This window comes from Rhinopithecus bieti, unplaced genomic scaffold (genome assembly GCF_001698545.2).
Source record: "Rhinopithecus bieti isolate Rb0 unplaced genomic scaffold, ASM169854v2 scaffold_65, whole genome shotgun sequence".
Taxonomy (NCBI): Eukaryota; Metazoa; Chordata; class Mammalia; order Primates; family Cercopithecidae; genus Rhinopithecus; species Rhinopithecus bieti.
Window position 1 is genome coordinate 102,530 of NW_016803344.1, and position 12,598 is coordinate 115,127.

The window sequence follows — 12,598 nt, forward strand, 5'->3', positions numbered from 1 at the left end:
TTTTTTTTTTTTTTTTTTTTTTTTTTTTTTTTTTTTTTTGGAAACCAGTTATTTATTCGACCAATAAAGTAAGAATATATAAAAATATGGGTCAGTACATTATGGCACTCAGTAAATTGTTTCTAATTTCTTCCACTGTATAGTTTCAAATCTTGTTAACAAGTTATTTTTGTCACATTTATGAAGTCTGGGGAAGGAAAAGAATATTTATATTGAGTGCCTGTTATTTGCCAGTGATTATAGTAAATGTTTTATGTATATCATTCAATTTAATGCTTATAAATCTGAGGCAGATGATATTATTCCCAGTTACAGGTGAAGGAAGTGAAGCTTACAGGGGCTTATTAACTTGCCTCAAATCATATAGCTGTTAAAAGAAAGATCTAACTTTAAAGCTAATGTTTTCTTTTCTTTCTTTTCTTCCTTCCTTCCTTCCTTCCCTTTTCTTTTCTTTTCTTTCTTTTCTTTTCGAGTCGGAATTTCACTCCTGTTGCCTAGGCTGGAGTGCTAGAGTACAATGGCGTGATCTTGGTTCATCGCAACCTCCACATCCCGGGTTCAACCAATTCTCCTGCCTCAGCCTCCCAAGTAGCTGGGATTACAGGCATGCACCACCATGCCTAGCCACTTTTGTATTTTTAGTAGAGATGGGGTTTCTCCATGTTGGTCAGGCTGGTCTCGAACTCCCGACCTCAGGTGATTTGTCTGCCTCCGCCTCCCAAAGTGCTGGGATTACAGGCATGAGCCACCACACCAGGCCTAAAGCTAATATTTTCTATTCCACTCAATGTTTATTCCACCACACAATGCTATCTGAGAACCAAAATAGTCTTGTTGTAAAGAGTATGTGCCCTGAATGATGTATCCAGTAAGTAAGACCCAATGCAGAGCAGGGGCCACACAGGGTCTCTACCAGTTGAATTGAACCACATGTCACAAGAATACAGTGAAGATGCTCACATTTGTGGCTGCAAATATGCTCCTAAGACAGGGTTTTTCAACTTCAGCACTATCAACATTTTGGGCCAGATGCCTTTTAGGTTATAAGAGTATATCCTGTGCATTCTAGAAAGCTGAGTAGTATCCCTGGCCTCTATCCACTAGATGTTAGTAGCAACCTCTCATAAATTGTGACCACCAAAAATGTCTCCAAACATTGTAAAATGTTCCTTGGAGATAAGGACAATATTGCCCCTAGTTGGAAAACATTGCTCTGAGGCCATGAAATAAAGATTTTCTTTATCAAAACATAACAGAAGACACTGCTAAGTTCAACAACTTACTCAGCATTGTAAAGGCTAGACATTCATGGAATCCCTACCTAGATGAAAGCAACAACACCTTTTACTGTGCTTTTGGCACTAGTTATCTGCTATAACACTGAACTCAGTGCTTTAATTCACTGCGAGATTATCCTTACTCGTGTGAAAATCCAAAGTGGGTATTCCTGGTCAGATGGCTTTCCTGCAGGCGATCATTCAGGAACTCAGGCTCCAATGCCTTTGGCTCCATAATCTTCAACAAATGACTGGAATTCCCTCCATTCAATCAGGGAGTGGGGAAAAGATGGTGAGGAAGGCACATCTCTGTAACCATGTCAGCCTGGAAATGACACACATCACTTCCCCTCACATTTTATTGGTGAGAAATGGTCACATAGTCCCTCATTGAGAAGACTTTTGTCAGCAATTGCCCTACACTATGAAAAGGCATGTGTATTTTTAGTGATCATCTAGCCATCTGTGTCACAGCTATGCACCTTCCAAAGCAGCTACATAAATGTTTTAGTCAAATAAGAACCCTAAAAGTTAAGCAAGTATGATTCTAATCATGTATGTGCTATTTTCACATCTTATACATGGTAAAGCTTGCACATAGTTATTCTGACTTGGGTTGACATCCTAGGGCTAGAATCCCTAACTTTGGCTATGAGTTGAGAGTTCCTACCTCAAAAGCCAGGTAGGGAGCACCACTAGCCAAAGAGGGGGACAGTGTAGCAGTTAAAAGCACTGTCACTAGAGTCTGACTGCTCGAACCTTGGCTTTGCCACTGAGTGGCTGCGTGTAACCTCAGGCAAGTCATTTTGTCTTTCAGCATCTCCATTTTCTCATCTAGGGATAATCAAAATTACCATACTATAGAATGGTCATGAAGTTTAAATGAGATGCTACATGGAAAGCACTTAAAATAGTGTTCAGTACATTTTGCTTATTGATAATATGCCACAAGTGATAACTAATACATAATCTATACATTTAAAAAATTTTCTGGTTAATAGACATCACACTGAAATTCTATGTATTTTGGGATCTATTTAGGCTTTTCCACCTTAGCCTGTATGCAAGGAACAAATAAACTCTGTCATTGACTTTGGCAAATTTGCTCAATTTGACAGTAGAACGTGGGAGCAGAGGCATCTGGGAAAGCAAATAAACTCTGTCACTGACTTTGGCAAATTTGCTCAATTTGACAGTAGAACGCAGGAGCAGAGGCATCTGGGAAAGCAAGTGTCGATGAATCAGCATAAATCCTTCCTCACCGCTGGAAAGCAGCCCAAAGTGCAAGTCCCACTGAGAGCAAGTCAGTAGAATCATGTTCATTTAAATACCAAAGGCAGCACAAGGCATTATGAAAGATGGGAGCAAGGTCAAATGCTTTGTGTGTTCCTCTGCCAGTTCAGCGGCCAGAAATTCTAGAGCCTCTTAAGAACAGACACCCAGCACCCAATCACATCTTCCAGTTCATGGTCTTGAATCACTTGTTTTACAGATGAGGAGACAAAAGTCCAGAAAAGTCCATGGTTAAATGGGACACGTGAGCTCAAATCCTACATTTGCTAATTCTTGGTCCAATTGTCTTACCTGTGCTGCTTTGATGTGTATTACTTTATATTCCATAATTCTGCAGAGTGAAGTGATATTAAGCCATATGAGGCAAACACAAAAAATTCATGGAATACCTGTTAGTAAGGTGTCAAGTTTTTCCATATGCTTCTTCTAGTGTAGGGGATATTTCCTCCAAACTGAAGGTGAGTTTGCACCTTCTATGAGCATTTGCCCTTATTTCTTTAATAAAACAAAACAAAATAACACCACTTTCCTCTAACAACAAGTTCTTTGTTCAGGATCAAAATATTCCAAAGCCCCTCTTTTAGTGAGGTACCTAGTAACTGAAGATGTAATGGTTTGGTGGACTCAGACACCATGCTTCAGTAACTTGTCAGAAAAATGGTGCTGATAAACTGCTCACATCACTGCAGCACAGGCATGCCCCTAACCACAAAACCTTGCAAAAGGCATCAGCCTGCCAAGAGAAAAGGCTTTGCCTTCAGCAGACTGACATAAAACAAAAAACACAACAACCTCAATATGTCAGCTTTGGATATTGTCCTTCTCCCGATTTGAACTTAGAAAAAAAAACTTCACACGCATTGAATCTCATTCTTTCAATGTGTAAATTTTGCCTTGAGAATATGGTAGCAGGCATAGTATTCCAAAAGCAAGTCTTGGTCTGTAAAACATTCTTTTCTGATAGAATTTTAAGAATGGGTCCTCAGAGCTACTTTCAGTCATATAAGATTTTAATGTTCTTTGGAGGTTAAGCCCAATTCCACTGGGTAATTTTGAGCTTTGTCTATTTGTTTTATTAACTAAAGTGACAACATAAATACCTTTACACAGTGCAGTGTGTACACATGAGTCTGTGTATATCTGTGCATGTGTGTGGATGAATTTTCTGCTAGTCCACTGTTTTTGACCTGTCAAAATGGTATTTTATTTGGTTTAACCTCATATGTACCAGAAGTGCTTTGTGCGTATTAAATGTGCAATGTACACTGAAAATCTACTTTATACCCTGAGAGAATATGATGTCATACTTCCGACCTCCCTCCTTCATAGTTCATTCTATTTTACATCTATCCTTTATGACACAGCAAAGGATATAGATGCTAATGTTGTAGGTGCGAACAGCATTCCTTCAACTCAACTAGTAACAAATGGCATGAAAATGTCCAGACACCGTCTTTAGAATCTGTTACATGTCAATGAATTTGTCCTCAAAGCAGACTTGTAGAACACTCTGCTGACTTTGCAGGATCCCTTGAATGCTCTCAAGAAAATAGGAATCCTGAGCCAACAGCTTCTTCAGAAACAAGAAAGCTCCATAGCTTGACATGCATTCATCAGAATTATAGAACTGAGAGTGGCTGCCGGGTGTGAAAAATGAACACTCGTCTGATGCAACTGAACCAATGAAAGGAGGACTGATTACCCAAGCCAATGAGCTGGTGTAACATTTGAGAGCCTGCTGAGGAGCACATTTTATCAATGCGGCATGGCTCTTCCATGGCTATAAAATACAGTTTCTTGAGTGTTTCTATGCAATGCTTAGAACTGTGTCCCTGTAATAATGGCTAAAGCATACAGCCTTTGGATTCTGACTGCCTGGGTTAAACTCTCACCTTTACCAGTTACAGCTGTGAGGCTTGGTGCATGTTGCTTAACCTCTCTATGATTCAGCTTCCCATCTAAAAAGGAAAATGAGATAATATCTGCTCTCTACATTGTCTATAATGATACGATGAGTTAATACACTGTAAAGTGCTAAGAACAAGGCCCAGCACATGATAAGCAATTATAAATGATAGCTATTATTATTGATTCAATGTTATTGTTCTCATTCATTTTAAGGCCCCATGGTTTTGTCCTATACTTTCTAGCAGAAGAATCAGGGGGGTGGAATCTTGATCTTAGTGGTTTTTGCCTGAGGAAAGAATTATTCCTGAACACCTGCTTGCCACCTACCTGTTCTTTCCTATTTTCAATTGCAAAATATGTCAGCAATTAATTACAAGAGGGAAAACTGAAACACAGCTCCTTTACAAACATTTAAGTAATGCCTACAGAAATACACATTTCTACTGTGTAGGAGAGTTCATGCAATCATAAGACAGGGTCCTCATGAGGCTGCTAGACTAAACAGACTCAACTCTGATTTCAGAACATGCTGTGGCATTGCTCTGAGAATTGCATAGGTGGACTCTGAAGCAAACTCTAAAAGTAAACCACAGCCCACATCAAATGAGGATTTTAGAAAGAGAGCAATGCTGAAAAACTTCATTGTAAATCAGGCTTTACATGTCTACATAATGATGAAGACATTATGCCATCAGTGACATTATCATTGCACAAGGAACAATGATATGGTAGCTTCAGCAAAGAACCTGAATCATTGGAAATTTTGGAAACTGAAAGAAGAAAACATTTTAATTGTCTGAATGCAGGGATAAGAACAAACAAACAAACAGAAAAAAACCAAACAGCTGTAGTTGTGGTGGATAAAAACAAGACTTTAGCTAGGTGTGGTGGCTCATGCCTGTTATTCCAGCACTTTGGGAGGTTGAGGCAGGTGGATCACTGGAGGCTAGGAGTTCCAGACCAGCCTGCCAACATGATGAAACCCCATCTCTACTCAAAATAAAATACAATAATTAGCCAGGTGTGGTGGTGCATGCCTGTAATCCCAGCGACTTGGGAGGCCAAGGCATGAGACTCACTTGACACTTGAACCCAGAAGGTGAAGATCACAGTGAGCTGAGATCATGCTACTGCACTCCAGACTGGGTAACACAGCAAGACTCCATTTCAAAAAAAAAAAAAAAGTACTTCTTTTAGGCTAAGAAAAAATGCCACCTATACTCAAAGACCTGGCAGTTCTAGTTGAGAGACTTCCACTCACTTCCAAGCACATCTGGTAGAAAAGTAAATAAGACTTTAAAAAATCTTTTCAAGTGGCTGGAATTTGTTTCAATTCATAGAAACACATATAGAACCATTTCACCAAATTTCTCTTTCATAAAATACTGGCTATATATATAGAAATACAGAAGTAAATTTTGTCATTTAAGACCTCCCCAAACTAACCAATTGAGTCATAGTAATTAGTTAGGAACGTCATGTGAATCTTGCATTCTCATTTGACACTGGAAAATATTGTTAGCATCAGCAATTTATTCTGAAGATACTGGGGCTATTCAGGATTGATAGCTTTTCCCTGACTCTGTACCCACCACAGGGTCTCACACACACATTGTTAGTCAATTGACTAGATGTCTAATTAATTGGCCATAACATCATATGATGCTTATGTTCCATGTTTCCTTTCTGAACAATCCTCTAGAAGCCTAGGGCAGAAAGTACTCCGTTAGGTATCTTATTTTGAGGCATCTGTCTCAGAGTATATGAATACTCAAAACAGAATGAACTTTAATATACCCAAAGTTGCATATTAGAGTCACAGTAAGCTATTATTTTTGATGTATACTTGCTCATTTAATTTGTAAAGTTTGTATAATTCATATATAATAATATATGAATGTATATATTTATTAGTCACCCAGAAATAAAGAAATAACAAATAAAACACAACTATAGAAATGATGCAGGATCACTAAAATTAAAATGGAACAGTTAGGGCCAAAATCAGGCAATGCCGCAAAAAACAAAATCAACTAGTCATATGTCATATGCTTAAAAATTAAGAAAAGCCAACACAGCGACAAGAGAAGCTGGCTGCAGATACCAGCAACTCCAGCATCTGCCTCCTCTTTCCATTTTAAGCACCCTTCAGAAGCAGAAAATTCAAATTTAAGCAATGATAAAGGCATTCAGCAAGATAAATGAGAGAACAAAAGATTTGGTGAACAAAATATTTTGTAAAATGCCCCTAGTCATGTTATCATGTACAGGTTGAGCATCTCTTATCTGAAAATCCAAAATCCAAAATGCTCCAAAATCCTAAACTTTCTGAGTGCCAACATGATGCTCAAACGAAATGCTCATTGGAGCATTTCAGATTTTTGGATTAGAGATGCTCAACCAGTATAATGTAAATATTCTGAACTCTCAAATAACCCAAAATCTTAAAACACTTCTGGCCCCAAGCATTTCAGATAAAGAATACTCAACCTGCATCTGTGTGATGTGTGTGTGTTTATATATGTGTATACATGTATGTAAGCATGCATATTACTATATAGGCATATAACACTAATATGTGTGTATACATATATATATAAAACTATACATATGTATGCATATATAATATATATTTGCAGTTAGTGAAATGAATTATAAGATAATCAGTTTTCTATGGTGGCAACTATAAGATAACATAATTTTCAACAATGTGAGAAATAAATTGACAGCCAGAAAACCTTCAGAAAACTACCTGAAGGCCTAAGTGAACCACAAGTTAACTTAAACATTAGAAATTAGAATTATCATGACATAAACTTAGGGAGACCCTGATGTTCTGAATTGAGCTATGATGAACAGGCCTTCTATGGAAGAGACCGCTAACAAGCCTTCTATGGCAGAGGCCTTCTATGGCAGAGGACGCTTCTATGGCAGAAGCTGTTTTCCAATATCCAGGTTTTCCTTTCTTCCTTTTGGCAAGATCAACTTCTGAGTCTCTTGACTGAACTCTTGCTTTACGCTACATTTTCCAACTTCCCTTGCAGCTAAGCATGGGCATCTGTCTCAGTTCCGGCCAAAATAGAATGTGAGCATCTGTGATTTATGAAAGTCCTTCAAGGGAGAAATTTCCTCCCACTTTCTTCTCCCTCCCCACACCTGGAATGAGGACATGGTGTTGTCCTCATTCCATTCATATGCATGGTGTGTTCAGACATACAGATACTTTAGCATATGGTGGAACAACATTAAACAAGCCTGGACACCTCAACAACCAAGTGGAGTAGGGTCACATTAAACTGCCCACTGGTTCAGACCTTAATATGAAAAACAAACAGGCTAGGCACAGTGGCTCACACCCATAATCCCAACACTTTGGGAGGCCAAGGTGAGGGGATAACTTGAGCTCAAAAGTTCAAGGGCAGTCTGTGCAACATGGCAAAACTCAGTCTCCACAAAAAAATACAAAACTTAGCCAAGCTTGGTGGCACATGCCTGTATGTCCCAGCTACTCAGGAGGCTGAGGTGGGAGAATTGCTTGAGCCCAAGAAGCTGGGGCTACAATGAGCCATGATTGTGCCACAGCACTCCAGCCTGAGCGACAGAGTAAGACCCTGTCTCAAACAAAAAACCAAAAACCTCTATCTTTTTTAAGCCACTTTTATTTGGGCGCTGTAAAAGCAGCCCTGCCAACATTCTAGCAAATATCAGCATCTGTTTCAGTGTGGTGTTTCAGACCCAATAAGCAGGTATACTTTTCAGAAACTTCTGGAAGGTCATAGAAGTAAAATAAAAGTGAGGATGCAATCTGGCATTGATTTATAACATATATTTCTTTTAAAAAAGTAAAAGACATTGAGGGTTTTCTAGACAAAAGATATGATTAATAATAGGCATTTGTTGCTTCAGAGACTTCACGGGTTAATAGTTAAACTAAGTCACCAACAAACCTTGCTGAAGAAGCAGGTAACTTACACTAGGAACAATTTTGTCAGTCATAAAAAAGGAGAGTATACATTTTATGAAACTAGGTAAATCAAAGGCCAAGGGAAATCACAACCTATCATTCCTAGAAAGCTTAAAAACAATTCAAAATTGCCTGTTTGGCCTTCAGCCTTACCGTGCTGTGCTGTAGGAGCTGGGCTGGAATGCAAACCTTCCAACCCCACAATCTTATACTCAGGACATGAGTGAACACTCACAAGCTAGGGAAATGAGTAACAACAGAACCTTAGACCACATACATTAATTTATATGAAGAATCTATTCTGTAGAGGTCAATATATCGCTATATAATTTCCCAGAGAACTGATATTTACTATGAAGAGCTTGAAGAAAATAGGTTAGGACTCTTTCTGAAGTTAGAGAGACTCACATAAACACATTAGCAGATATTTACACTTCCAAGTAGAAACACTTAGAGAGCAAAATATTTACTTAGACAAACGCGAAGGGTAAATCTCTTTTAAAAGAATCAACTTTTCATTACCATTACCTAGATTATAAAATTGAATACAAGTACTTGTAGCTTCATACAGATTTTCAAAATAATCTAAAATATTTTGTTTCCTGGAAACACAAGTTTTCCAATGGGCTATGCCCTTTCCAATTCAAATGAAGGTGCTGTCTTCTGGAGCTTTTAAATCTCCAAGGTGAAGTCAAGCCTTTCATCTTCTGTACTTTCTGGCACTTCCTGAATATTCCAGTATCTACCTAACTCTGTCATCACTGGCTTACCCACCCCCATTCCTGCTTAGCTAGAAACTCCTCAGGAACAGCTGGAGATGGAGTCTCACAAAAGCATGGACTCTAAAGACAGACAAGGTTCGAATCCAAGTTCCAGCAAATCATATGTGTGTGGCCTTACACATGTCACTTTACCTTCCTGACCCTTGTCTTTAAAATAGATGAAATGGTTAAATGGCTGGCTGTGAGGATGAAATGAATTAATACATGATAAATTTCTCAGCTCAGTACCTGGAACATAGTAAGTACCACCTAAGTGTCTCATCAGTCTCTGACTCCAGGTGCCTGAGAAAACTGCCTTTGAACAGAATGGAGGATTCACATCATAATAGGCCAAGTTCAGGGATGGTATATCTCTCCCAAACAAATGTTGCTTATTAAAATATTTTAAATTTTCCAGTAAAACATAACTAAAACACTGGGATGGCCACACCTCAACAAAATTATCTCACAGGCTTATCAGAGAAGAGTCCAGAATAATGGTCTAGAGTGCATCGATCTTAGCTCAGATGGTAGCTCTTTCTGGAAGACCTGGAATGTGAAATCTAAAACACTGCTTTTCAGAATGTGCATTAATTCATCCAACCAAGAAAAACCGATGCTATAGTTTTCAGTCACTTGTTTATTACAGAGCATCTCCCAAATGTCCCTTCTTTCCTGCCTCACCTGTTAACTCCCATTATTCCTACTCCTGTGAATAGTAGGGGCATCCTACTGTTGGTGACATGATTATTACACAAAGAAAACTTCAGTTTAAATGCAAAGCTTCACAAGAAAAGCACCTGAAAAAACTGTTTGTGTCTGTACTGTCAGTATCTTTAATTATCAAAAACTTTAGTATTTTCATTCTTGGAAAATTACTTAGAAGTTATTCCCACATGGAAAAATCCATAAGAACCTCTTTCAAATTCCCAGAATTGCAATCACACTGCCTTAGTTTATGTTTCTCTAGAAGTAGCGGCTGTGACAAGGACTTGAGCACAAGTAAATTTTTTTTCTTTGGAAATAGGGAGAGACGCTGATGTTTATGAATTCATGAGACCAAAATAACACTGAAAGCCAATGAGAAAATGCCCCTTGGCAGAGCTTACACTTGTATTAAAAAAATGAGAGAACATTAATGGTCTTACTCTCTTTCAACTACAAATCAAACACTTCTACTTGAAAATAATTCAGGAAGTCCCCAGTCCCCAGGTTCCAAGGACCCTTGGCGTCCCCATATCAGAGAAGAGCTGCCAATTATAGGTTTTGCCCAGTGATACTTTGTAAGGTCTCATTCAGTTAACAAACATTTGTATGCTACTTATAAATTATGATACATAAATCATAATTTACACTAAGAAAAAAATCAACCATGTGATTATTGCCTAATATGATCCACCTACTCTCTCTATACAAAGCCTATTGTTTATAATTTCCTTTGGATTGATTATAGATTTAGAAGATTGTTGGGAACTCTTGCCTGACTCTTATGGAAAATATCAAAACTGAATATGTGTCTTTCATTAGATTTAATTAGTGTGACTTCTATAATGGTGTGTAAATAATCCTTGTCAATTAGTTTCTCTCTCTCACACACATACACCCCTACCATTTTAGAGGCAGTGAATTAGGACTAAGTTCTGTTCATAATTGTAAAACCATCTTTACTTATCTGTATTAATCATAGTAGTGCAGCACAGTGTTATGATTATAGCAGTCACCCTGTAAGAATCAGTTTAATTCAATGAAAAAGCAATAGTACATATGTTTTTCTTGATTTAGAAATCAACATCATACTTCTAAATCTTCAGTTTCTCACTTAACTCTTCCCTCTAGATAAGTATATTTTAAAGGATAGTTGAACAGAGCATAAAAATTAGTAAAAGTATCACTGTATTATAATCGTTGGTATATTAAATTAGCCAGATTTTTTTTTTCGCTTTTTGGTAATGACTAAGCATCATATTAGGTTAAGTGAAGTAGGCTTACAAACGCCAATAAGGCCCTATGATAATGAAAGGTAATCATTAAATGTAATTGTTAAAAAAAGGTTGCAAATTCCTTGACAATCCTTCCATCAAGAGGTAAAATCAAGGCCCATTCCTTGAATACGGGCTGCTTTAGTGACTTGCTTCTAACCTAGAGAAGCCTAGACTGTGAAGGGCAACACAGCCATTGCCTGCTGCTCCCTCATAGGACATGAATCTTTGCAGCCTTGAACCTCCGAGTGAGAAGTCCAACTATCCTGAATCCATCCTGCTGGAGAGGCCATAAGGAGAGAGTATACAGGAATAGACACCAACGCCCAGCTGTTTGGGTCTCCCCAGACAAGACAACAGATATGTGAGTCGGGAAGGAAGCTTTTGAGATGCTCTAGCCCCAGACACCCTCTGAGTGCAGATTCCTGAGGGACCTGGAAAGATTACTACCTAGCCGGGCCTAATTGACCCCCAGAACCACAATAGATAATAATAACAAATGAATGTTACTGTTTTACACCACTAAGTTTGGGATGGTATGTTATATAGCAATTGATAATGGGCATGTTGTGTATTTTATAAATAAATTTTCCTATAAAGACCTTACATAGAACTTAAAATATCACTGACTATATTTTAGAAAGAACACAAAACATATCCAAAAGAAAGAGATTGACCAAATCATGCAAGTTGTGCATATAACCAAGTTTATGCTGCCTTCAAATCCCTCCTGGGACTGTGTCTCCAAAGCAATCAGTTAACTGAGTTTGATAGGAAACCCTTTTCACTCAGTGAGCTGGAGATCAGGCGGCACCAGCAAGCTTCTTTGAAGAGCCTCACCTTCTAATGAACAAGAGCTGTTCTTTTCAATTCTAACACGATGTGAGGTATGTTTTTTATGTCAGTTCTGTCAAAGCTTGACATGCGGTACAGCCTCAAACAATTCAACACATGTCTGGTCAGTAACAGCGACTTCCTTTCCTCTGACAGATCAAGTAAGCTTCCCACTCTACCAAGCGAGGGAGAGTTCTGAGAAAGTTTTCCAAATTGATGCCTTCTTCTGTCATGTTTAATTCAAAACTTCGGAATTAAATTTCCGCATCCTTTCACTTTCTGAAAAATACTTTCTGTAGATTTGGATAAGTGTTTTTCTACTTGATGTCTGATGATCCAAGGCTCTTAAAAAACGGGCGGACCACGAGGTCAGGAGATCGAGACCATCCTGGCTAACATGGTGAAACCCTGTCTCTACTAAAAATACAAAAAACTAGCCGGGCGATGTGGCGGGCACCTATAGTCCCAGCTACTCGGGAGGCTGAGGCAGGAGAATGGCGTGAATGGCGGAGCTTGCAGTGAGCTGAGATCCGGCCACTGCACTCCAGCGCGGGCGACAGAGCGAGACTCCGTCTCAAAAAA